We start from the raw sequence: 26,905 nt of genomic DNA, 5'->3' as shown, positions 1-26,905 counted from the left end.
AAGTGTAAGGGGCGTCCAATTTTTTTTTATGGACTGGATCGTTATATTTCCCACTTGTATCCTGTTTCAGTAATAATGAAATCAGACCTTCTTCTTGAGTGTCTGATAATCTACCATTTACATAGGAGTGGTTAAAACATGCTAATAACGATCCTCTGAGTATATCAAAAAAGGTTTGGTATAGCTCGACTGGTATGCCATCCAACCCTGGAGTTTTCCCAGACTTAAAGTCTTTAACTGCATCCATAAAGTCCTCCTCTGTAATTTCACCTTCACATTAGTCTTTCTGTATGGCTGTTAACTTTACATTATCAATAGAACAAAAAAAAATACAATTACCTTCAGTTAGAGGAGATGGAGGTGACTGAAACGAAAACACATGCTTAAAGTACTTTGCTTCCTCCTTCAAAATATAATTTGGTGAATCATGGGTGACTCCGTCATTTGTAACCAGTTTCAGTCAATTATTTTTGGTAGCATTTCTATGTTGAAGATTAAAAAAGAATTTGGTGCATTTCCCCCCATATTCCATCCAGTTTGTTTTATTTTTTATAATATATTACACTTGATCTTTCTTTAATAAGTTTCTCCATTTCTTTTTGTTTTTCCTCTCATTTATTCTGAGACTCTATGTTACAGTTTTAATTGCTATCTATCTGTTCTGTTAGACCTTCTATTTCCTTTGTTAGTATGGACCCTTTTGACCTACAGTGAGGGAAAAAAGTATTTGATCCCCTGCTGATTCTGTATGTTTGCCCACTGACAAAGACATGATCAGTCTATAATTTTAATGGTAGGTTTATTTGAACAGTGAGAGACAGAATAACAACAAAAAAATCCAGAAAAACACATGTGAAAAATGTTATAAATTGATTTGCATTTTAATGAGGGAAATAAGTATTTGACCCCTCTGCAAAACATTACTTAGTACTTGGTGGCAAAACCCTTGTTGGCAATCACAGAGGTCAGACGTTTCTTGTAGTTGGCCACCAGGTTTGCACACATCTCAGGAGGGATTTTGTCCCACTCCTCTTTGCAGATCTTCTCCAAGTCATTAAGGTTTCGGGCCTGACGTTTGGCAACTCGAACCTTCAGCTCCCTCCACAGATTTTCTATGGGATTAAGGTCTGGAGACTGGCTAGGCCACTCCAGGACCTTAATGTGCTTCTTCTTGAGACACTCCTTTGTTGCCTTGGCTGTGTGTTTTGGGTCATTGTCATGCTGGAATACCCATCCACAACCCATTTTCAATGCCCTGGCTGAGGGAAGGAGGTTCTCACCCAAGATTTGACGGTACATGGCCCCGTCCATCGTCCCTTTGATGCGGTGAAGTTGTCCTGTTCCCTTAGCAGAAAAACACCCCCAAAGCATAATGTTTCCATCTCCATGTTTGACAGTGGGGATGGTGTTCTTGGGGTCATAGGCAGCATTCCTCCTCCTCCAAACACGGCGAGTTGAGTTGATGCCAAAGAGCTCGATTTTGGTCTCATCTGACCACAACACTTTCACCCCGTTCTCCTCTGAATCATTCAGATGTTAATTGGCAAACTTCAGACAGGCCTGTATATGTGCTTTCTTGAGCAGGGGGACCTTGTGGGCGCTGCAGGATCTCAGTCCTTCACGGCGTAGTGTGTTACCAATTGTTTTCTTGGTGACTATGGTCCCAGCTGCCTTGAGATCCTTGACAAGATCCTCCCGTGTTGTTCTGGGCTGATTCCTCACCGTTCTCATGATCATTGCAACTCCACGAGGTGAGATCTTGCATGGAGCCCCAGGCCGGGGAGATTGACAGTTCTTTTGTGTTCCTTCTCACCAAGCTGCTTGGCGATGGTCTTGTAGCCCATTCCAGCCTTGTGTAGGTCTACAATCTTGTCCCTGACATCCTTGGAGAGCTCTTTCGTCTTGGCCATGGTGGAGAGTTTGGAATCTGATTGATTGCTTCTGTGGACAGGTGTCTTTTATACAGGTAACAAACTGAGATTAGGAGCACTCCCTTTAAGAGTGTGCTCCTAATCTCAGCTCGTTACCTGTATAAAAGAAACCTGGGAGCCAGAAATCTTTCTGATTGAGAGGGGGTCAAATACTTATTTCCCTCATTAAAATGCAAATCAATTTATAACATTTTTGGCATGCGTTTTTCTGGATTTTTTTGTTGTTCTTCTGTCTCTCACTGTTCAAATAAACCTACCATTAAAATTATAGACTGATCATTTCTTTGTCAGTGGACAAACGTACAAAATCAGCAGGGGATCAAATACTTTTTTCCCTCACTGTAAATTGCTTTTGTTTTCGAGATGAGTACTGAATTGCATGGCCTCTAAAGGCACATTTAAAAGTGTCCCATACAATAAGGGGATTTGCTGTACCTATGTTATGTCTGAAAATTCAGTTATAAATTCCTCTGTCCTAGTTAAAAACAAGTTATAATCCAATAGGCTTTGATTACATTTCCAATATCCTCGCCCACGTGGAAATTAAGTAAGATTAATGTATATGCCAATTATATGATGGTCCGACCGCATTCTGTCCCCTATCAACACTTTATTAACTTTTGGTGCCAACGAGAATGACATAAGAAAGAAGTCAAGACAACTAGCTTGATTGAGTCTCCGCCATGTATATATCACTAGGTCAGGATATTTAAGCCTCCATATATCCACTAGTTCTAATGTATCCATGACATTCATGATTTTCTTAAGAGCATGAAGGTGATAGTTTGTAGTGTGATTTCCTTTACGGTCCATTGAGCTATTTAAAACAGTATTATAATCTCCCACCATAATAATAGAGTCTTGTATTAATTGCAGGGTTGATCATTTATTATATTGTCAAAGAAGCGTGGATCATCATTATTTGGTCCATAAAGGTTAATGAGCCATATCTGTTTATGGTCCAATAACATATTTAAAATCATCCATCTACCGTTTTGTTGCTTTTTGTGCTATTGCTCTGTCTGCGTGCTAACTGTTGCTTGTCCTATGTTGCTCTGCATGTCCGTACTGCTCATTGTTTGTCTGTATTGTTATTGCTTTTAATAACCTGCCCAGGGACTGCAGGTTGAAAATTTGCTGGTTGGCTAAAACCGGCACTTTTACTGAAATGTTGATTAATGTGCACCGTCCTTGTAAACATAAAAAATAAACTCAGACTAACTGTGTTAATCTCCAAACACAGAAGATGGACGCTACAAACGTGTTGTCACTGATAAATACTGTTACAACCGGTTAAAACTGTGTACAGTAAGTGTTTATTTTGCATTTGTGAAATTATTTTGATGTGATATGAAAGTAGAGGGATTTATGTTTCTAGAACCTTACAGCAATTGAGAATAGATTCCGTTTAGATGGAGTATTTGGCTGTTTTGGCTTCCAGAGCAAATTCGCCCTTTAAACAGAACATGTAAGGTACTTGGACTAAGGAGTAACGTTAGGCTCCTTTAGTCCAATATTGGGCAATGTAGGCCTATGCTATTTAGTTGCATTTAGGCTAGTTGCATAGAGAAACTAATTTCAATTCCTGACCATTTTTCAACTCTCTCTCAACACTGACGTGCTGTCAAATTTAGACTAGGATACTTCTTCCCTCCCCGAGGTCAGTGTTGTGAGCAAAACTAGCTAGTCGTGTCATTACATCCTCGCAACGAAAAAAAGGCAGACTTTAGGACTGCGGAAAGAAATGGCTCTGCTGTTGCCCTAGCCATCACCTATTCCGGATCCTATCCCTCGAGTGACTTGGCCAATCAGTGCGTGTCAGCGACACATGAATGGTGATATCCACGGAATGGCTCGCGGAACAAAGAAGCCGCCCGTCTCGAATACCCGTATCGGTCGATAGAGAAAATTCGCTGATAAAACAGCACAGAAGATTTTAGTTGGTAAGGCTTGGGTGAAATCTTCGAAGCAAAATAGAAAAAAGTCCAACGGTTGTTTTTTTTGCTCAAGGAGGGAACTTGGCGTCGTGAGAGCTTTGTCGATCGGGAGGCGAGGCTTTTGGTTACATTGGAACGTAAGTAAAATCTATCATGCCAGTTTAATTTTATTGCGTCGAATATAATAATGTTTGAACACATTCCATAGTGTTGTTCAATATGCTCTCTATTCTTGATGTTTAGAAAACTTGGCAATGTTTACAACTTTGTCGCACAGTTTTTTTTTTTTGTACATGTTGTTTTTATGAAGCTGCAGCGACTCAATAAGCCATTCGTACGAGAAGGCTAATTTTGGACTTTATTTAAATCCAATTATGTCGACTGGGAAGCGAGGCTTGGTAACTTGAGAAGCATAACTTGTCTTTGGCATTTACTTGTAATGAAACATGTTTTATTCATTCATCCCACCGTTTACAATAGCTTGGGAAATAATGACAAAATATGAATAAACTGATTATGATTAGAATGTTTTCGAAACGATATTCGGAGTGGCTACAAGCAAATACAAATAATTTCCCCCCAAAAATATTGTTGACAACATGCAGAATATTCAGCACCTCATTCTGTCGAAAACTGGGACACCGACTAGGCCACCGTAATGGGTATTACTTACATCAGGAAAGCAGTTTTTTGCAGAAAGTATTAGGCCACTGTATTGTAGTCTACTCCTTTGCAGAACTTGCATGTCTGCTTGCTATTTGATACCCTGCTTTGGACAGTTTCCCATTGGCACAGCTGAGTTGACGTCAGTCTAGTCTGTGAGTCTACAGACAGGTGGGCAAACAGGAGAGATATTTTACAGCGGGGATGGGTTTACCAAATCGGACGCCTATTCAAGTGGATCTGTTGCAGTTTAAATGGAAAATGCTTTATCTCCTGGAGTAATGTCCAGATGAAGTGTCTGACGGCTTTACCGTGGGATGGACCAGTGAATGAGCCAGTTATCATATTGATATGTGTTTTCTTTCCTTAATGCGTTTTAGTGGATGGTACATTAAAACTCTTTGTCACAAGAGTAGGCCTTGCTTACTCTGCTGACTAGGCCTACAACTAACCCATTATATGGCTGTTGTATAGGCCTAATCAATGAATGATCCCATGGGGTGGAAGTATTTAGATTTTTCCTAGTGTAGAACCATTCACAGCCCCCACACTCAATTATTAACATCTGAGGTTTGAACCCACGACCTCAGTCACGTCAGGTGACCTATGAACCCTATAGCCACCTGGGTGGGCGACATCCATAGTGCATCATGACCACACAAATGCAGAGCTGGAATAGGCAAACCATTGGATGTTTGTTTTTTTACCAAACACAATGCTATTTCTCTGTAAACAAATTAAGACTTTCAGCATGCTTATAGAGAAGAGCACTCAACATGTACTGCACTGACACAAATGACTGATGATTGGTTGAAATAAATTAATAATATAAAATTGCATTACCCTGAAATGCTTACTAACAAGCCCTTAACCAACAATGCAGTTCAAGAAATGGAGTTCAGAAAATATTTACTAAATAAACTAAAGTAAAAAATAAAATAGAAAGTAACACAATACATTTTTTTATTTTATTTAACCAGGTAAGCCAGTTGAGATCAAGTTCTCATTTACAACTGCGAACTGGCCAAGATAAAGCAAAGCAGTGTGATAAAAACAACAATAACATGGAGTTACATATGGAATAAACAAAAACGTACAGTCAATAACACAATAGAAAATAGAAAATCTATATACAGTGTGTGCAAATGTAGTAAGTAATGGAGGTAAGGCAATAAATAGGCCATAGTGCAAAATAATTACAATTTAGTATTAACACTGGAGTGATAGATGTGCAGAAGATGATGTGCAAATAGAGATACTGGGGTGCAAATGAGCAAAATAAATAACAATATGGGGATGAGATAGTTGGGTGGGCTATATACAGGGGGTACCGGTACCGAGTCAATGTGCGGGGGTACAGGTTAGTCAAGGTATTTTGCACATGTAGGTAGGGGTAAAGTGACTATGCATAGATAATAAACAGCGGGTAGCAGCAGTGTAAAACAAAGGGGGGGTCAATGTAAATAGTACAGGTGGCCATTTGATTAATTGTTCAGCAGTCTTTATTGCTTGGGGGTAGAAGCTGTTAAGGAGCCTTTTGGACCTACACTTGGTGCTCCGGTACCGCTTACCGTGCGGTAGCAGAGAGAACAGTCTATGACTTGGGTGACTGGAGTCTTTGACACATTGTTGGGCCTTCCTCTGACACTGCCTAGTATATAAGTGGCCCTCGACTGGCGCAGCGGTCTATGGCACTGCATCTCAGTGCTTGAGGCGTCACCTCAGACCCCCTGGTTCGATTCCAGGCTGTATCACAACCGGCTGTGATTGGGAGTCCCATAGGGTGGCGCACAATTGGCCCAGCGTCGTCCGGGTTTGGCCGGTGTAGGCTGTCATTGTAAATAAGATTTTGTTCTTAACTGACTTGCCTAGTTAAATAAAGGTAAAATAAAAAGGTCCTGGATGGCAGGATGCTTGGCCCAGTGATGTACTGGGCTGTACGCACTACCCTCTGTAGCGCCTTACAGTCGGATGCCGAGCAGTTGCCATACCTGGCGGTGATGCAACCGGTCAGGATGCTCTCGATGGTGCAGCTGTTGAACTTTTTGAGGATCTGGGGACCCATGCCAAATATTTTCAGTCTCCTGAGGGGTAAAAGGCGTTGTCGTGCCCTCTTCATGACATTCTTGGTGTGTTTGGATTGTGGGAGCTGAACTGTTAGATTTCAGTGCAGCCTTTTGACATTATTGACCATAACCTGTTGTTATGGTTTTTCAACCTCAGCTCTGAATCCACGATATGGCAATCTATCTAATAGAACATAGGGTCTTCTTTAATGGAAGGTTCTCTAATGTTAAACATGGGAAGTGTGGTGTACCGCAGGGCATCTCTCTAGGCCCTCAACTATTTTTTCTATTTTTACCAATGACCTGCCACTGGCATTAATTAAAGAAAGCCTGTGTCCATGAAGGGTAATGATTCAACCCTATACGCGTCAGCAACCACAGCTAATGAAATCACTGCAATAGTTGCAGTCAGTTTTAGAATGGGTGGCCAGTAATAAACCAGTCCTGAACATCTCTAAAACTAAGAGCAATGTATTTGGTACAAATCATTCCCTAAGTTCTAGATGTCAGCTGAATCTGGTAATGAATGGTGTGGCTGTTGATGAGACTAAATTACTTGGTGTTACTTTAGATTGTAAACTGTCATGGTCAACATATTGATTCAATGGTTTAGGGCTGTCCCCGACTAAAAACAATCTCGGTCGATCGAAAGTCGTCTGTTCTTTTGACCGATCGTTTGTTTGAAATTTTAAAATGTGTATTTTTCCATATAGACACACGCTATGTGTTTTAATAAAATAAACTATATGTATTGAGCTTGTCTGATGCTTTAAGCACACTGTTTGATTAAATCAGACACAAATGACTTGAGGGAGCCAGTAATCCTGCTCCTGCTGGCTTTCGCAGATTCTGCCGTTACGCTCCTGAAGTTGCTGTTAATGGGCTACACGAGTAGTCGACAACCTTTGTCATGTGAAATGCCAATTTAACTGACCATTTCTACCGATCTGCGTGGCAGTTATGGTTTTCATATGTACATTTTCGTTGAACAGTTTCATTTAATTTATAATAACGTCTTCATATCTCAATCATTGTCATGTGGTTTATCAAAATTCTATCCAAATCTAAATGAAAATGATACAAATATAAAAGTAACTTCTATTGCCATTGCCAATATGTAAAAATAGCCTACATAAAGCCAACAAATAAAAACATTGCAGCCTGCAGGTAGAAAATATCCTGATAAAAATATATATCCTATAAATCACATTGGCTACGCATGGCCTGTCTGCAACGAACTTGAAACAATGTATCAACTATCAACTTGGGTCTTGTCTGAAGCTTGTGCTAGTAAACTTGCAACATTGTATAAAATATTCTGGGCCCTCAGTTTCCTGTGCCAGTGAGCTCGGGACACACACAGCTGTAGGCTATTTGCGCAAGGGATAAGAGGTCATCAGATAGACCTATTTTATGACATTTCCACTGGATCAGAGCATTACATTTTTCACTTTCACGCTGAGTGGTTATTTATTTATTTATTTTTATTTCACCTTTATTTAGCCAGATAAGCCAGTTGAGAACAAGTTCTCATTTACAACTGCGACCTGGCCAAGATAAAGCAAAGCAGTGCGATAAAAACAACAACACAGAGTTACATATGGGGTAAGAAAACATAAAGTCAAAAAATACAACAAAAAAGATATATGTGTAAATGTAGCAAGTTATGGAGGTAAGGCAATAAATGGGCTATAGTGCTAAATAATTACAATTAGTATTAACACTGGAATGCTAGATGTGCAAGAGATTATGTGCAAATAGAGATACTGGGGTGCAAAAGAGCAAAATAAATAACAATATAGGGATGAGGTAGTTGGGTGGGCTAATTTCAGATGGGCTGTGTACAGGTGCAGTGATCGGTAAGGTGCTCTGACAACTGATGCTTAAAGTTAGTGAGGGAGATAAGAGTCTCCAGCTTCAGAGATTTATTAAAAGGGAGAGAGCTGGACTTTTTTCTCCAAATACATTGAGGAACTATTGTCATTCTCAATGGATGTAAAAACAGACACTTTGCTTGCTGTTTGAGGTGAAGAAATCAACATTACTTTGAGAAGCTCCACAGCTCAATAGTGGTGGTGCGTTCTACGTTTATTTGGCTACATTTGCGCGCAGGCCACGTAGCCTATAGGCCTACTTCTATGTGTAATCAGGTGCGCGTCCTTACTCAACATTGACAGGCGCGCTCCAAACAAAAGACAATGACTAAATTGACAAAACTCATGAATGGGATTTAAAAAACAAAACTTGTTTCTCACAAGCGTAGGTTGTGCGCTCTGCAAACAACGTGTCCACTCCGACAATGAGAACGGTAAAAGACTGGAGTAATGAAATATTGAATGCATTAACAGAAATGACCGTAACTAAACAAACATTGTAGATTACGAAATAACGGTAAATGCACTACTGGTGATATATGTCATGGGGAATTGATAGACACTAACAATCAAATGCAAACAATTCACACAATGAAGTTGTGAAACAACACATTTTCACAAATTGGCGGAAGAGAGCACATTCTGGAGAGAGACGTGCATTGTGCATCTCAGCAACACTCCCCTTCTTCTTGGACTGTGCCATCCCCGCGGCCTCCGCAATGGATTAGTCTAGGCCTCCGCAATGGATTAGTAAACTGAGATGGGCGCGAATCAGACAGGTGTCTCGTGTGCCATTACAATTTTTACTGGAATGAGTAGGTGTGTCCAAACTTTCAACTGGTACTGTGTGTGTGTGTGTGTGTGTGTGTGTGTGTATATACACTACCAGTCAAAAGTTTGGACACACCTACTCAGTGTTAAACAAATCAAAATATACTTGAGATTCTTCAAATAGCCACCCTTTGCCTTGATGACAGCTTTGCACACTCTTGGGATTCTCTCAACCAGCTTCATGAGGTAGTCACCTGGAATGCATTTCAATTAACAGGTGTACCTCCTTAAAAGTTAATATGTGGAATGTCTTTCTTTCTTAATGCATTTGAGCCAATCAGTTGTGTTGTGACAAGGTAGAAGATAGCCCTATTTGGTAAAAGACCAAGTCCATATTATGGCAAGAACAGCTCAAATAAGCAAAGAGAAACAACAGTCCATCATTACTTTAAGACATGAAGGTCAGTCAATATGGAACATTTCAAGAACGTTTACATTTTCTTCAAGTGCAGTCGCAAAAACCATCAAGCGCTATGATGAAACTGGCTCTCATGAGGACTTCCACAGGAATGGAAGACCCAGAGTTACCTCTGCTGCAGAGGATAAGTTCATTAGTTACCAGCCTCAGATTGCAGCCTAAATAAGTGCTTCACAGAGTTCAAGTAACGGACACATTTCAACATCAACTGTTCAGAGGAGACTGTGTGAATCAGGCCTTCATGGTCGAATTGCTGCAAAGAAACCACTACTAAAGGACACCAATAATAAGAAGAGACTTGCTTGGGCCAAGAAAAATGAGCAATGTACATTAGACCGGTGGAAATGTGTCCTTTGGTCTGGAGTCCAAATTGGAGATTTTTGGTTCCAACCGTGTGTCTTTGTGAGACGTGGTGTGGGTGAACGGATGATCTCCGCATGTGTATTTCCCACCGTAAAGCATGGAGGAGGTGGTGTTATGGTGTGGGTGTGCTTTGCTGGTGACACTGTGATTTATTTTGAATTCAAGGCATACTAAACCAGCATGGCTACCACAGCATTCTGCAGCAATGCCACATCCCATCTGGTTTGGGCTTAGTGGGACTGTCATTTGTTTTTCAACAGGACAATGACCCACCACACCTCCAGGCTGTGTAAGGGCTATTTTACAAAGAAGGAGAGTGCTGCATCAGATGACCTGGCCTCCCCAATCCCCCGACCTCAACCCAATTGAGATGGTTTGGGATCAGTCGGACCGCAGAGTGAAGGAAAAGCACCCAACAAGTGGTCGGTATATGTGGGAACTCCTTCAAGGCTGTTGGAAAAGCATTCCAGGTGAAGCTGGTTGAGAGAATGCGAAGTGTGTTCAAAGCTGTCATCAAGGCAAAGGGTGGCTACTTTGAAGAATCTCAAATATAAAATATATTTTGATTTGTTTAACACTCTTTTGGTTACTACATGATTCAGTGCTTGAGGCATCACTACAGACCCCCTGGTTTGATTCCAGGCAGTATCACAACCGGCCGTGATTGGGAGTCCCATAGGGCGGCGCACAATTGACCCAGCGTCGTCCGGGTTTGGCCGGTGTAGGCCGTCATTGTAAATAAGAATTTGTTCTTAACTGTCTTACCTAGTTAAATAAAGGTAAAATAAATAAATAAAATAAATAAATACAAAATGTGTTATTTCATAGTTTTGATGTCTTCACTATTATTTTACAATGTAGAAAATAGTAAAAATAAAGAAAAACCCTGGAATGAGTAGGTGTGTCCAAACTTTTGACTGGTACCGTATATATACATACACAGAACAAAACAATTAAAACGCAACATGCAACAATTTCTACGATTTTACTGTTACGGTTCATATAAGGTGTCCAAACTTTTGACTGGTTGTGTGTGTGTGTGTGTGTGTGTATATATATATATATATATATATATATATACACACACACACACCTCTTGATCGACCAAACAGTCAACTAATTGGGGTCAGCCCTTCAATGGTTGTAAATCTGGGGAGAGGTCTGGCCGTGATAAAGAGATGCTCTGCTTTTTTGACACCACACTCCACAAAGCAAGTCCTGCAGGCTCTAGTTTTATCTTGATTATTGTCCAGTCACATGGTCTAGTGCTGCAAAGAAGTACCTAGTTAAGCTGCAGCTGGCCCAAAACAGAGCTGCACATATTGCTCTTCATTGTAATCTGAGGGCTAATAACAAAACTATACATACCAGTCTCTCTTGGCTAAGACTTGACGAAAGACTGACTGCATCACTTCTTGATTTTATAAGAAACATTAATGTGTTGGAAATTCCAAATTGTTTGCATAGTCAACTTGCACACAGCACTGATACACACACTTACCACATCAGACATGCCACCAAGGGTCTTTTCACAGTCCCCAGTTCCAGAACAAATTCAAGGAAACTATACAGAGCCTTGCATTTAATTCCCTTCCATCTCATATAGCGCAAGTGAACAGCAAACCTGGTTTCAAAAAACAAATAAAGCAACACCTCACGGTACGCTTCTCCCCAATGTGACCTACTTTTTGCGTGTATGTACTGACACGTATGTGTAACTGATAGATGCACACTACATGTTAATGTTTAAAAATAATGTAAATGGTACATTATATTGTCTGTAATAATTTTTTTTTTTCATTATGTCGGACCCCAGTAAGACTAGCTCTCAGCACACCAACCCTGAATACACTACAATGGAACCAGTTTCTATTGTGGTGTTTGTTGCATAACCTACTGTCACATGCAGTACAAACAGGGTGTGCATGTGACTACTGTATTGCAATAAACATCACACACAGGGTACGTGCTTCCTAAGTGTGTGTTCAATGGAGTGGTGGTGTGTTGAGGGAAACAGAATATCCTACCCTTTCACAATCCTGCTTCAGCCCACTCTGTCAGTCGGTGCTAATGTTGATAGCTATATTGTTTTCACTGTACCCTACCACAAAGTAAGTGAGCTGCGCTGACACTAACAGGACACCCTAACGTTGTTGTGAGCAGGTTATGTGACAATGAATCATGTAATGCTGCCCCCCTCTGAGTCTCAGTAGGGAGGCTGGTGTGGCTCACGGTCATCCTGAGAGAGGCGTTTCTGATGAAATAGTACCCCTCTACTGGGAAAACGAAAAGGCAAGCTTTGGCAGCTTGTTTCAGCTTCTTCTATGTTTCTGTCACTGAGGGGAAAAAGCCCCAAGAAACTGCAGTCAGGGACTGACTGACTCTAGGAGCTTATGACGCAGAAGAAGCAACGTTTTTGAGTTACTTTGATGCATGCGGTTATCGCCATTACAACTTTATTGCTGCTGTGATATTTGGGTAATTCATTGTGACAAATGAGGTTGCAAATGACTGGCGTGTGGAGCAGCGACCAGTCGTCCCAACAAACCGCTGTGGTGAGATACAGAATGTATACTAAACAAAAATATAAACTCAACATGCAACAATTTCATTGATTTTTACCGAGTTACAGTTCATATGAGGAAATCAAATCAAAATCAAATCAAATTTTATTTGTCACATGTGGCGAGTACAACAGGTGTAGACCTTACAGTGAAATGCTTACTTATAAGCCCTTAACCAACAATGCAGTTTTAAGAAAAATAAGTGTTAAGAAAAAAATAGATAAGTAAATAACAATAACGAGGCTATATACAGGGGGTACCGGTACAGAGTTAATGTGCGGGGGCACAGGTTAGTTGAGGTAATATGTACATGTAGGTAGTTAGTGACTATGCATAGATAATAAACAGAGTAGCAGCAGCGTAAAAGGGGGTGGGTGGGGGAACAATGCAAGTAGTCCGGGTAGCCATTTGATTAGCTGTTCAGGAGTCTTATGGCTTGGGGGTAGAAGCTGTTAAGAAGCCTTTTGGACCTAGACTTGGCGCTCCGGTACCACTTGCCGTGCAGTAGCAGAGAGAACAGTCTATGACTAGGGTGGCTGAAGTCTTTGACAATTTTTAGGGCCTTCCTCTGACACCGCCTGGTATAGAGGTCCTGGATGGCAGGAAGCCTGGCCTCAGTGATTTAATGGGCCGTACGCGCTACCCTCTGTAGTGCCTTGCGGTTGGAGGCCAAGCAGTTGCCATACCAGGCAGTGATGCAACCAGTCAGGATGCTCTCGATGGTGCAGCTGTAGAACTTTTTGAGGATCTGAGGACCCATGCCAAAATCAGTCAATTGAAATAGATTAATTAGTCCTTAATTTATGGATTTCACATGACTGGGAATACAGCTTTGCATCTGTTGGTCACATATACCTTTTTGTTCATTCAAATTGCAATCGATAAAATGCAATTGTATTCGTTGTCCGTAGCTTATGCCTGCCCATACCATAACCCCACCGCCACCATGGGGCACTCTGTTCACAACGTTGACATCCGCAAACCGCTCGCCCACACGACGCCTGTGGTTGTGAGGCCAATTGGACGTACTGCCAAATCCTCTAAAACAACGTTGGAAGCGGCTTATGGTAGAGAAATGAACCTTCAATTCTCTGGCAACAGCTCTGGTGGACATTCCTGTAGTCAACATGCCAATTGCATGCTCCCTCAACTTGAGACATCTATGGCATTGTGTTGTGTGACACAACTGCACATTTTAGTGGCTTTTATTGTCCCCAGCACAAGGTGCACCTGAGTAATGATCATGTTGTTTAATCAGCTTATATATGCCACACCTGTCAGGTGGATGGATTATCTTGTCAAAGGAGAAATGCTGACTAACAGGGATGCAAACAAATGTGTGCACAACATTTGAGAGAAGGATGCTTTTTGTGTGTATGGAAAATGTCGGAGTTCTTTTATTTAAGCTCATGAAACATCGGACCAGCATTTTTATATTTTTGCTCAGTGTATAATGATCCCTCACTCTTTCTTGCTCCCTCTCTCACTTTCTAGTCTAGATTTCTCTCACTTTTTACCCACCAGCCTTCTATTTCTCACAAATATGAAGTCACGACTGGCATTATGATGTCACAACTGACATGCCATAAAATTGAAGTGTCATTGATTGATTGATAAACTCATTTGAAGGACTCTGAAGAATAGCAACCAAGATTACATTTTGTCGTCTTTATACTGCCAGTCAGTGCCACTGCATCTCCCTCCCTCAGACAGGTGCATGCTACTCATGTTGATCACCATCTTGGGAACATAGCTTCCAGGAACATAACGTTATCAGAACAGCACAAATCATTTCACATCCTCTTCCGTTGGTCTTTTTAATCAGAGCCCGGGAGGGATACGCACGGTCCAGGAGGAACGGCAGGCAGCGGTTCCTCCGCTCCACCTTGTTCAGAGCCTTTCTGATCATGATGGAGGTGATGAATGCATTTAAATCTCCACACAAACCAACAGTGCTGCGTCAGCCAGCAGCTGTCCAGAGTCGTGACACACTAGCACTAGTCCCATTGACTGTGCCTGTGTGTCCCGTAGCCCCCTGTCCCTCACACACATACACACACACACACACACACACACTGCTGAGTCAGTAAAATGGTAATGTTTAGATATTCCATTAAAAGTGATAGGTCACTGAATGACACACTGGGCTGTAAGGGACAGTGGGACAATTTAAAGGCCTCGTGTTCCCACAGTGTAATATCATATCACTGTAGTAGTTTTAATTTAATTGCTCAAGTTGCGGCATGACTCCCATGTTCATTTACTGTCCACAGGCGTTTTATTTTTTGTCTAGTTTTTGGATTTTACCCCCTTTTTCTCCCCAATTTCGTGGTATCCAATTTGGTAGTTACAGTCTTGTCCCATTGCTGCAACTCCCGTACGGACATGGGAGAGGCGAAGGTCGAGAGCCGTGCATCCTCCGGAAAACAACCCAACCGAGCCGGTTGTGCTATAGTTATAGGCTACACTTACTGATGTCACTTGTGTCCTGTGTTAATAACAATGAAAACAGGTTTGCATGTATTTGTTTTCTGTAATCTGCCATGTCCAATTTCATGTAAATGAAGGTTATAATCAGATTGCATGACCAGTATGTAAAGTAGCAACGGTCTAAACCACTGGTGGTTGAACTTGGTTGCCAGGGTAAGCTATCATACTGGAAGGTACTGTGTGTGTTATTACAGGTAGATGGTTTGCTGCCTATGTTGTCAACTAACTTGGGGGCTCTGGTTGTTTTTGAGTGATATGTGATATTTTTATTTCTCTATGTGCACACTGACACACACAACACACACACATTTATACTGGCTACACACGCATACACTCGCATACAATCATCATTTACGCTGCTGCTACTGTTTATCATATATCCTGATGCCTAGTCACCTTACCCCTATACATATCTACCTCGATCACTCCAGTATCGCTGCACGTTGTAAATATGGTATTGGAACTGACCCTGTATATACACAGTGGCAGTTTATTAGGTACATTTAGTACTGGGTCGAAACCCCCATTTGCCTCCAGAACAGCTCTAATTCCTCAGGGCATGAAGATGTTGCTCAATTGGTATCAAGGGACCTAATGTGTGCCAGGAAAACATTCCCCACACTACACCACCGCCACCAGCCTGTACCGTTGACACCAGGCAGGATGGGGCCATGGACTCATGCTATTTACGCCAAATCCTGACTCTGCCATCAGCATGATGCATCAGGAACCGGGATTCGTCGGCCCAGGCAATGTTTTCCACTCCTTAATTGTCCAGTGTTGGATCGCGTGCCCACTGGAGCCACGTCTTGTTTTTAGCTGATAGGAGTGGAACCCGGTGTGGTCGGTCTTTGTCTTGGATGGGCTATTGCAGCAGGTGACGAGTTGTGCGTTCCGAGATGCCGTTCTGCACACCACTGATGTACTGCTCTGTTATTTGCCTGTTTGTGGCCCGCCTGTTAGCTTGCACAATTCTTGCCATTCTCCTTCCATCTCTCATCAACAAGCTGTTTAGCCCACAGGACTGTCGCTGACTGGATGTTTTTTTTATTTGTCGCACCATTCTCGGTAAACCCTAGACACTGTCGTGCACGAAAAGCCCAGGAGGCCGGCCATTTCTGAGATACTGAAACCAACGTGCCTGGCAACGACGATCATGCCACACTCAAAGACTCTTATGTCACTCATTTTGCCCATTCCAATGTTCAATCGAAAAGTAACTGAATGCCTCGATGCCACGGCAACATGACTCAGTGTCTGTAGGAGCTAACCATTTTCCTGAACGGGTGGTGTACCTAATAAAGCTTCTTTCTCGTTCTTTTTATTTATTGTGTTTTTTATTCTACCTTGTTATTTTTAGTACTACATTGATATGGACCTTGGAAGAAAGGCATTTGTACTTGAAACTTGATATGGTGTAGTCTAGTGGTGATCTGAGTCCCTATCCCTGAACTTGTGCCCCCCGTACACACACCTCCACACCACACAAGCACACCTACAGGTGATGGATGCCTCTTTCCATAGTGGAGTAGAGATGCAGCAAAACAGTCATTAATCTCTTTACCAGATCCGAGGGTGAGAGAGAGGCTCCTGGGAAAGACTTATGCCCACACATTTCTATACTCCTACTGTACTGAACATATGCTGAAACTATGGTACCCTACACATGCACACAACAGCATGTTGACTGCTGTGAGCACGTATTCATGTCTATATTGGTACATTGGTTCTGGTAACCATCTATATTTGTGATGAGTAGGATGACAATCCATAAGCATTGCACATCTTTCTGTTCTTGGATATTCTAAAATTAGACCAATTACATATGTTACACTTGTATCCAGGTAACAGTGTGTGTGCTAGTGTATTAATCAGTCGGCAGGCTCTTTGATGTTAATCTTGATGAACAGCATGTTCACCCCCCTCCCCCCTCCCCACACCCCAGCCCCCTAAATCACAGATGAGACCGGACTGGGTGTTCAAAAGACCACTGATAGGGTTTTGCATGAGTCTGAACTGCAGGAGGAGAGGGTAGGAAAGCACAGTTTGACTGGAATGGAATGGAAAATGGAGAGATGGATACAGGGCGGGATGGAGGGAGAAAGGGATCAATAAAAGGAGAGAGGGAGATGGATGGAGTGTGGAGACATGGGAGTAAGACTGGTGAAAAAATGGATCTGGCAGTGAGAGAGAATTATTTTAAAAGACAGATTGCAATTTCCCTCCTTGAGTCTCTTTTAAAAAATATATATATATATAGTTTGATACGGCACTTCAATCCTTGGCCTTTATCACGAGTAGCTGCTTATAAAGATAACAAAAGAAAATGGTTGATTTATGAGAATGATGATCGCAATGATAATTAGAGAGCGAGCAAGAGCAAATGTTGGCCCGGGGAAGTTTCTGAGAAATATGTATGATTCCTCTCCTGTCTCGAAGTGACAGATCAAAACGTTTACCATTTGCATTACAGAGAAATAGAGTAGCATGAAGGACCACTTGGGTTCAGCCAACTCTAACACAAAGCACTGTCCCAAACAAAAGATCTGTCTCCGTCACGTGCTGTTCAGATCAAGCCCCTAGTCCCCCGTGACCTAGATCTGAAAGGATGGGAGTTTAGTAAAGTTCTAATAATTATCTATGGCATTTATTGGGTTTTCCCACCACGTTTGTCTTTCAGTTTCGTTCAGCGGATGGTCAGGCACACCATAGCCTTGTAGGTTGAGAGGTTGCTGTGTCATGTCACTAAATCACGCACCAGGAAGTCTTACCTCCAGTATGTCAGTGAGACCTCACCCCAGCTGCCACTCCTCCCACTCATTTTTTATCATCTGTTGTTTTACAGTCTGTTCTATCTGGCATGCAAAGCGTTGTACCCGTTGCCTGGGTCAGACACAGGGTAGTGTCTCGGGGCTCCTATTCACAGATGGACACACAGAGAATTCTCACCCTGGCTGACCTGCCTCACCCTGGCTGACCTGCCCAGAATAGTCAGTCACACATCGACATTAACTCTTGCCTGGGGCAAGTTTAAAAAAAACTGTCCGACAAGAAGAATATAGATTTAAGGTGTCCGACTGGAATGTAAAAAAATAAATAAATAAATATCCTGCAAAAATCACTATCAAACTATTAGGCTACTCCGATCAGAACTGGATCAGTGTCCTCCGGATGCAATGTGTTGCACACTGTCCTCCCAGTCGCTGCAGAGCGCATCAGAGTATAATTATTGTAGGCTTATGTACAGTGGCTTGCGAAAGTATTCACACCCCCCCACTATTTTTCCTATTTTGTTGCCTTACAACCTGGAATTTAAAATGGATTTTTTGGTGGGTTTGTATCATTTGATTTACACAACATGCCTACCACTTTGAAGATGCAAAATATTTTTTTGAGTGAAACAAACAAGAAATAAGACAAAAAAACAGAACTTGAGCGTGCATAACTATTCACTCCCCCAAAGTCAATACTTTGTAGAGCCACCTTTTGCAGCAATTACAGCTGCAAGTCTCTTGGGGTATGTCTCTATAAGCTTGGCACATCTAGCCACTGGGATTTTTGCCCATTCTTCAGGACAAAACTGCTCCAGCTCCTTCAAGTTGGATGGGTTCTGCTGGTGTACAGCAATCTTTGTCATACCACAGATTCTCAATTGGATTGAGGTCTGGGCTTTGACTAGGCCATTCCAAGACATGTAAATGTTTCCCCTTAAACCACTCGAGTGTTGCTTTAGCAGTATGCTTAGGGTCATTGTCCTGCTGGAAGGTGAACCTCCGTCCCAGTCTCAAATCTCTGGAAGACTGAAACAGGTTTCCCTCAAGAATTTCCCTGTATTTAATGCCTTCAATTCTGACCAGTTTCCCAGTCCCTGCCGATGGGGAAAAACATGGTGTTCTCTGGGTGATGAGAGGTGTTGGGTTTGCGCCAGACATAGTGTTTTCCTTGATGGCCAAAAAGCTCAATTTTATTCTCATCTGACCAGAGTACCTCCTTCCATATGTTTGGGGAGTCTCCCACAGGGCTTTTGGCAAACACCAAACGTGTTTGCTTATTTTTTTCTTTAAGCAATGGCTTTTTTCTGGCCACTCTTCCGTAAAGCCCAGCTCTGTGGAGTGTAAGGCTTAAAGTGGTCCTATTGACACATACTCCAATCTCCGCTGTGGAGCTTTGCAGCTCCTTCAGGGTTATCGTTGGTCTCTTTGTTGCCTCTCTGATTAATGCCCTCCTTGCCTGGTCCGTGAGTTTTGGTGGGCGGCCCTCTCTTGGCAGGTTTGTTGTGGTGCCATATTCTTTCCATTTTTTTAAATAATGGATTTAATGGTGCTCCGTGTGATGTTCAAAGTTTAGGGTATTTTTATGTATAACCCAACTTCTCCATAACTTTGTCCCTGACCTTTTTGGAGAGCTCCTTGGTCTTCATGGTGCCGCTTGCTTGGTGGTGCCCCTTGTTTAGTTGTGCAGACTCTGGGGCCTTTCAGAACAGGTGTGTGTGTGTGTGTGTATGTGTATATATATATATATATAGAGAGAGAGAGATCATGTGACACTTAGATTGCACACAGGTGGACATTATTGAACTAATTATGTGACTTCTGAAGGTAATTAGTTGCACCAGATCTTATTTAGGGGCTTCATAGCAAAGGTGGTGAATACATATGCACGCACCACTTTTCCGTTATTTATTTTTTTGAATTTTTAAAAACTAGTTATCTTTTTCATTTCACTTCACCAATTTTGACTATTTTGTGTATGTCCATTTACATGAAATCCAAATAAAAATCCATTTCATTTACAGGTTGTAATGCAACAAAATAGGAAAAACGCCATGGGGGATGAATACTATTGCAAGGCACTGTAGACTGGCATGAGCGGTCTTTCAATCATGCAGTCGTGAGATGTGTTTTTGCGATCAAAGAAACCCTAGCTGTGTGCGCACATTTGTTGATATTCATTGCTAGTTAGTGAGTTATTGAGCCAGTTATAGCTCATTTTTGGTCAACAATGAAAATCCTGTAAAAATCCTGGTGTGTGTGTGTGCCGGGCGGTGGGGGGGAAGAGGGAGAGATTTGCACAGAAGGTACAGTAATGATGTGCAACAGACTAACTAGATAACCAGCCAAACTACACTATGTTTTGAATTGGCTATCTAGCTAGTTAACTATTTAGCTACAGTGGGGAGATCAAGTATTTGATACATTGCCGATTTTGCAGGTTTTCCTACTTACAAAGCATGTAGAGGTCTGTAATTTTTATCATAGGTACACTTCAACTGTGAGAGACGGAATCTAAAACAAAAATCCAGAAAATCACATTGTATGATTTTTAAGTAATTAATTTGCATTTTATTGCATGACATAAGTATTTGATTAATCAGAAAAGCAGAACTTAATATTTGGTACAGAAACCTTTGTTTGCAATTACAGAGATCATACGTTTCCTGTAGGTCTTGACCAGGTTTGCACACACTGCAGCAGGGATTTTGGCCCACTCCTCCATACAGACCTTCTCCAGATCCTTCAGGTTTCAGGGCTGTCGCTGAGCAATACGGACTTTCAGCTCCCTCCAAAGATTTTCTATTGGGTTCAGGTCTGGAGACTGGCTAGGCCACTCCAGGACATTGAGATGCTTCTTACGGAGCCACAGCTGTGTGTTTCGGGTCGTTGTCATGCTGGAAGTCCCAGCCACGACCCATCTTCAATGCTCTTACTGATGGAAGGAGGTTGTTGGCCAAGATCTCGCGATACATGGCCCCATCCATCCTCCCCTCAATACAGTGCAGTCGTCCTGTCCCCTTTTGCAGAAAAGCATCCCCAAAGAATGTTTCCACCTCCATGCTTCACGGTTGGGATGGTGTTCTTGGGGTTGTACTCATCCTTCTTCTTCCTCCAAACACGGCGAGTGGAGTTTAGACCAAAAAGCTCTATTTTTTTCTCATCAGACCACATGACCTTCTCCCATTCCTCCTCTGGATCATCCAGATGGTCATTGGTAAACTTCAGACGGGCCTGGACATGCGCTGGCTTGAGCAGGGGGACCTTGCGTGCGCTGCAGGATTTTAATTCATGATGGCGTAGTGTGTTACTAATGGTTTTCTTTGAGACTGTGGTCCCAGCTCTCTTCAGGTCATTGACCAGGTCCTGCCGTGTAGTTCTGGGCTGATCCCTCACCTTCCTCATGATCATTGATGCCCCATGAGGTGAGATCTTGCATGGAGCCCCAGACCGAGGGTGATTGACCGTCATCTTGAACTTCTTCCATTTTCTAATAATTGCGCCAACAGTTGTTGCCTTCTCACCAAGCTGCTTGCCTATTGTCCTGTAGCCCATCCCAGCCTTGTGCAGGTCTACAATTTTATCCCTGATGTCCTTACACAGTTCTCTGGTCTTGGCCATTGTGGAGAGGTTGGAGTCTGTTTGATTGAGTGTGTGGACAGGTGTCTTTTATACAGGTAACGAGTTCAAACAGGTGCAGTTAATACAGGTAATGAGTGGAGAACAGGAGGGCTTCTTAAAGAAAAACTAACATGTCTGTGAGAGCTGGAATTCTTACTGGTTGGTAGGTGATCAAATACTTATGTCATGCAATAAAATGCAAATTCATTACTTAAAAATCATACAATGTGATTTTCTGGATTTTTGTTTTAGATTCCGTCTCTCACAGTTGAAGTGTACCTATGATAAAAATTACAGACCTCTACATGCTTTGTAAGTAGGAAAACCTGCAAAACCGGCAGTGTATCAAATACTTGTTCTCCCCACTGTATGTCTTAATGGTGTTGTCGTGTCCCATGTCCTAAAATAACTTTCCACCGGTACTCGTGTAGAACCGCAAATGGCCGACACGCAGTTAATACGTTTGCACAGTTCAAGAAACCAATGCTGCATACTCCGGTTGTAAAACCGTACGTCTCTCAAGCGCTCAAAATTGGTTAGGATTCTCCTCTATTCAATACTGGCCAAGTTAAAAATATATTCTTAGAATAATTATTTGATAAAGGCATAAAAAGTATTTGGATGTAATGTTGCAGGGTGGCCAGTCATCCTCCCAGCAGGACGGCACAATAATTGCAACATCTAGAGGTAGTTGTTAATGTAAATGGAAGTGCTATAAGGGTCTATGCCTCCTTAAAGACTACCCCCACCATCATGGCTGCCTTGTGTTCGTTGCTCTTCCTGTTAGGCTATGGTTTCTATGCAGCAGTAACCTCAGTCTAGGCCTTCCCAGCAGGTGTGTCTCGACTGTGGTCCCCGCACAGCGAGTCTGGTCGACCGGAACACGACAGTGACTGAACACTGCTTCCCAAAGCCCGAGCACCGGAGTGTGCTGAACAATACACAAGTCCTTCAGTGTTCAGTCAATCACCGGCCAACCAAGACTAGTAGTGGAAAATGTTTTTGGGGGACCTGACTGAGTCTTAAGAGTCAACACACTTAGGTGGACACACACACTAGCTCCAGTTTTACCAGTTCTCTCTCTGTTTGTAAGCTGTTGTTAGTTTCTCAGTTCCAGCATGAATAATATAATTGTCTTGTGTCCAGTAGGTCTGACCATTTAGTTGATTGTTTGGTCGATAGGCTGTTGGTGGATCAAGATTATTAATTTTTTTGAGCAGTGGCAAATATACACTTTTCTTTTATGGCACACGAGACACGTCTGATTTCACTCCTGTCTGAGTGGACTAATCCATTGCGGAGGCCTTGGGGTTGGTTTACCAGTAGCACATTTTTACCATCAATTCCCCTAATTTCTAATCTACAATGTTTGTTTGGTTACGGTAATTTCTGTTTGCATTACATTTATTATTATTAAGACTACAGCCTTACCAATGTCGTTGTAGGAGTGGACATGTTTGCGGAGCGCACAACCTAGGCTACACTTGTGAGGAAAAAAGTTTTGGTTTATTTCATTCCATTTAGCAGTTGTCAATTTATTCATTGTCTTTGGTTTGGAGTGCTCCTGTCAATCTTGAGTAAGGACACGCACCTGATTATGCATATAGAAGTAGGACTGGTCTACCTGGCTTGCGTGCAAATGTAGGCCTATAAGTGTGCCCATTTGGGGATATGATACTATTTCTGAGTGTCTTAACTCACCATCACTGTGGGGCTTCTCAAAGTAATGTTTTCTTCGCCTCAAACAGCAAGTTAACAAAGTCTGTTTTTACATCCATTGAGAAGGACAATAGTTCCTCAACGTAGCCTATTCGATTACCACTCAGCATGAAAGGGTAAAAAAATGTCATGCTCTGATCTGGTGGAAACGTCATAAAATAGGCCGGACCTAGTTGATGTTTCAAGTTCCTTGCAGACAGGCCATGCGTAGCCAAAGTGATTTATACGATATTTATTTTCATCAGGATATTTTCTACCTGCGGGCTGCAATGTTTTTATTTGTTGGCTTTATGTAGGCTATTTTTACATATTGGCAATGGCAATAGAAGTTACTTTTAGATTTGTATCATTTTCATTTAGAATTTTGTTTAACCACATTACATTAATTTTGAGATATGAAGACTTTTATAATAAATGAAATAAAACTGTTCCACGACAATGTGCATATGAAAATCCTAACTGGCATGCAGATCATTAGAAATGGTAGGATAAATTGGCACTCCAAAAGGAAAAGGTGTAGCCTATTACAGGCAACTTCAGGAGCATAATGGCAGAATCTGCCAAGGCCAGCAGCAGTAGGAGGGTCGGGAACAGGTTTTCTTCTTCTGCTTAGGCTGTATTGATCTCTGGCTCCCTCTTTAGTAATTTGTCTTAATTTCTTTATCGCAGCGCTTAAAGAATCAGACAAGCTCAGTAGCCTACATATAGTTGATTTAATTCAAATATAGGGTGTGTCTATATATGGAAAAATACATGTTTTTAAATTTCAACCAATCGATTGTTGGAAAGAACCAGACGACTCTCGGTCGACCAAGATTTATTTTAGTCGGGGACAGCCCTAGTGTTCAGTGATGTGCTCTACACAGGGTCTAGCGTTCCTCTAACAGGTTCCTGACTCCTGCCACGCTGCACAAGCTTTTGTTCTCAGCAGTTGGTCCTACCTGTGGAATTATTTATTCTGTACAACTTTCCCTATTGTTTAGTTGGGAACTGACATGTATTTACATAGATATTTTAAAGTAACTTTGCTTGCTCTGGCCTACGAGTTGTGCTGCTTGCAGTGACAGACCATATAGAAATGAGGTCGGTGTTTGTGCATGTTTTGCCTGTTGATGCATGTGTATGTTTGCCCGTTTATCTGGTGTGTGTGTGTGTGTGTGTGTGTGTGTGTGTGCGCGCGCGCGTCACATGTAATTGTGTTTGTCATTGATACACATATACATCTATCATGGCAGGGCCCTGTTATGAGTAGAGGTCACATCACATCCCTGTCCACATCACCCACCTTTCCAGACTGGGTTGAGATTAGATGAGTGACAGCGGTCTGTCCATCCCTAACAGGGTCATCGGTCCCGGGGGCTTCATCTCTCCCTGGTGGGTGTTTGACGAGCACAGTGACGTAGGATAAGCCAGGGACAGGGGGCAGGATGACTATAGTGTGTGTGCGTGCGTGAGTGAATTTAACTGTTAAGTGACATGGCACTTTTGAGCTGCTAACATGGTGCCCAATTAAGCCTAATGTCAAATAATACGCTGTGCATAGTGTGATCACAAAATACTACAGAGTCCTATGTCGTTTTGCCTTCAGAGAAGGGGATTTGATTAGGTGGTCAGTGTGTTATGATCCATACTAACAAGCTACTAATTGGTTGTCAATGTGACAGACCGGGGTTCGAGTCTCCTTCGAGTCACAAGACGATTTTAGTCTTATGAAATCCAGTTAGGGTCTACCAGGCATGGGATTGAACTTTAGACTGCATAGGTCTTAAGTGCATAGTTTCTTCAATCAGTGATTGGCCTACATTGGGTAGACTTGGGTAGCTTTGTGGAAGCAGATAATGTCCCACGGTGAAACGGTGGCACGTCTAACGTCTTATGTTTGCCTTCTCTTTGTTTGTTCAAGATGAACGCATCATCACCAGTCTCCAAGGCTTTGTGGAGTAGAATCAACTGACTGCTCCAAATTAGTTGAGAAATTCCTGACAAAAGGTAAAGGTATGCTGTACTTGCACCCTTGCTGTAGTTCTGTCTCTGAGGATATTTTTTTAAACCTAGCACATCGCTATCCCAGAGGCTCAGGGGTTCAAATGTCTGTGGTTTCTCATGTTAACAACAATCTCTTTTAATATTTCATTACTTAATTATTCCTGTAATCAGTCATAGGCCTATTAACGTGCTGTCTGCCAGGGTGAACAAATAGTGGTTGGAGCAGAACCTCATGTCTCAGGGATGATTTGTGTTCTTATTTTAGAGCCCCCCTCAGTCTGCAGGCTCACGCTGTAATGGCTGGCGGGCCGGCTGGGTATTTTGGGAGCTAATTTATTGCATCTCTCTCAAGGGGGTGGTGAGGGGAAGGAGGGAGCATGGAGGGGGGTAAGAGATGTACCCAGGGCTCTTTCCCGACTGGTGATTCATTTCCGTGCTGCATCGGCATGACGTGCCGCTTTTTATTTCACAATTTAATGTGTGTGACGACGACGCTATTAAGCCCGGCACTCGTATACAAGTAAAGTCTATGGGGGAGAAACTCACTGTGTTTTTTTGAGAGAGTGAAAAGAGCACCGGGTTGAAGGGAGGGAGATGAAGAGAAGTCTTTTTTTCTATCTCCAGTGGCTCACACTGATAAATGGCTGGCCCCCGTCTTCCCACTGACGTACAAATGTCAAATCATTAAAAACATGACTCACTCTTCCAGCGTTTCTCTCTCCCCCTGCCTTGCAAAGCACTCGATTGTACAATGGGATTTTCCTCCTCCACCACCACCTCATCCTATCAATCGGCTAAGTTGTATTCCTAAGTGCATTTGAGCTAAATTGAAGCGGCCTCAATCACAGAGCTGCTATGATTTATTTTCTTTAATTCAAGATGCGATAAAACTGCAAGGTGAGGTCTGTCATTACCTTACCATTACATGCTGTTGGTTAGGGCTGTGACGATTATGGTGTTTTGGGTAACTATTAATTGTCATGCAAAATGGCCACAGTTGTCATAATTGTCATTTTTGTTTAATTGTTTTTATTTGTATTGTAATGCATCATAATGCTATGACATACCTAATGGTATAACTACGACATACCTAATGGTATAGCTACAACATAGTGGCTTGCGAAAATATTCACCTCCCTTGGCATTTTTCCTATTTTGTTGCCTTACAACCTGGAATGAACATTTTATTTTGGGGGGGTTGTATCATTTGATTTTTTTCAACATGTGTACCACTTTGAAGATGCAAAATATTTTTTATTGTGAAACAAACAAGAAATAAGACAAAAAAACAGAACTTGAGTGTACATAACTATTCCCCCCACAAAGTCAATACTTTGTAGAGCCACCTTTGGCAGCAATTACAGCTGCAAGTCTCTTGGGGTATCTCTCTATAAGCTGGGCACATCTAGCCACTGGGATTTTTGCCCATTCTTCAGGACAATGCTCCTGCTCCTTCAAGTTGGATGGGTTCCGCTGGTGTACAGCAATCTTTAAGTCATACCACAGATTCTCAATTGGATTGAGGTCTGGGCTCTGACTAGGCCATTCCAAGACATGTAAATGTTTCCCCTTAAACAACTCAAGTGTTGCTTTAGCAGTATTCTTAGGGTCATTGTCCTGCTGGAAGGTGAACCTCTGTCCCAGTCTCAAATCTCTGGAAGACTGAAACAG

At 42.1% G+C, this 26,905-nt stretch overlaps 1 protein-coding gene across 3 annotated transcripts in view; it reads left to right on the top strand.

Annotated features, from left to right (window-relative positions):
• Window positions 1–3,675: 3,675 nt before the first annotated feature.
• LOC121566895 (SPRY domain-containing SOCS box protein 4-like) overlaps window positions 3,676–26,905 on the top strand; it is a 70,774-nt gene continuing 47,544 nt past the window's right edge. For 2 of the 3 annotated variants that reach the window (XM_041876805.2, XM_041876802.2), the window contains exon 1: window positions 3,676–4,005. The gene's annotated coding sequence lies outside the window, so the exon portion shown is untranslated. Of the gene's footprint in view, window positions 4,006–25,151; window positions 25,238–26,905 lie in introns of all 3 variants that reach the window. The other variant, XM_041876803.2, reaches the window with a different exon arrangement.

Source organism: Coregonus clupeaformis, chromosome 5, assembly GCF_020615455.1.
Source record: "Coregonus clupeaformis isolate EN_2021a chromosome 5, ASM2061545v1, whole genome shotgun sequence".
In the NCBI taxonomy this organism is placed as follows: domain Eukaryota; kingdom Metazoa; phylum Chordata; class Actinopteri; order Salmoniformes; family Salmonidae; genus Coregonus; species Coregonus clupeaformis.
This window is presented reverse-complemented; position numbering and strand designations above follow the sequence as displayed.